The sequence below is a fragment of the Gavialis gangeticus genome, unplaced genomic scaffold (genome assembly GCF_001723915.1).
Source record: "Gavialis gangeticus isolate Ggan-Ray unplaced genomic scaffold, GavGan_comp1, whole genome shotgun sequence".
Lineage (NCBI taxonomy): Eukaryota > Metazoa > Chordata > Crocodylia > Gavialidae > Gavialis > Gavialis gangeticus.
The window spans coordinates 17,415,769-17,416,975 of NW_017728998.1; positions in this window are offsets into that span (position 1 = coordinate 17,415,769).

The window sequence follows — 1,207 nt, forward strand, 5'->3', positions numbered from 1 at the left end:
AATAATAATAATAATAGTAAAAATGTTAAAAGCCCTGCACTCACCAGCTGCTCCAGCAGCCAAATCTCCAAGTCAGATTTGGCTGAATTGATTTGGGAGGGTGATTCAAATCACCAAATTGAATCACTGTCCCTCAAATCGGCTGAATCCAAATCTGAAGCGACTCCAAATCTGAATCTAGCCACTTTGCACAGGCCTACTAATTATCTCTCATTAAGATGGACACACAATATGCTATCACAAATCTATAATAGAAACACACAGGGGGAAACTGCTTTAAACCACCAAGGGCTTGACAAAAATCATTTAGCAAACAAAGCTTTCTAATAAATGTGAAGCCAAAAGTGTACTAGGTATGTTTGGGGAATTCTTTCATCATGGGAAACTAATATGCCTAATAATAGTGGTGTGCTGTCTAGTTTTCATTGTAATTAAAAGTCCATATAAAAGATACAGGCTACTGGAAATTCACAAAGGTATAACTGTTTCCTAAAGCTGGGGTAGCAAATACTCCAGCACTACAAATCATATTATTCTATGTTAATACTATATAATAGTAATGTGACATATTTCATTCCTCCTAGTCTTATCAGTAATCTAGGATGGCTATGAAAATCCTTTTATTAAATGAGATGCTGTATGTTTCCTTCAACCATGATGTGCCTGATTAAAACTCTACGTATTTTTCTCTTTCCTGAAAAGCCTAATCCCATAATACTTTATAAAGATCTTATTATGTAGAGATTGAGTTCTTTTTCCCAAACCTTTCATCTTATTCAGTTTGATTAGGGTCACTGGCCCAAGCTTATCCCTTCCATAATTCCACTGGAGTCAAAGAGCTATACCACTCATCAAGCTGGCCCAATGTGAGCAAAACATTTGGTGCCCTAGATTTCACAATACGAAAGGATAATGCTCCTTTACTTTGCGCTCAAGTCTCAACAATACTTTGCTATTTCATCCCAGATGTGAATGAAACAGATTGCTACTTTGGGAAGTAAATATTTTGCATGTAACATGCTGCCTAAGTCAATTCCTTGTCTTTCACCTTTCAGGTCCAAGCCAAATCCTACCATGTCTTTTTCCACAGCTATCTAATATCTGACCTTCTCTCTTGCTCCAAAAAAAAGGAAAGTCTCTTATCCACTCCCTTGTCATTTCCTATCAAGATTACAGTAACCTCCTCCTCTCTGATCTGCCTGACATC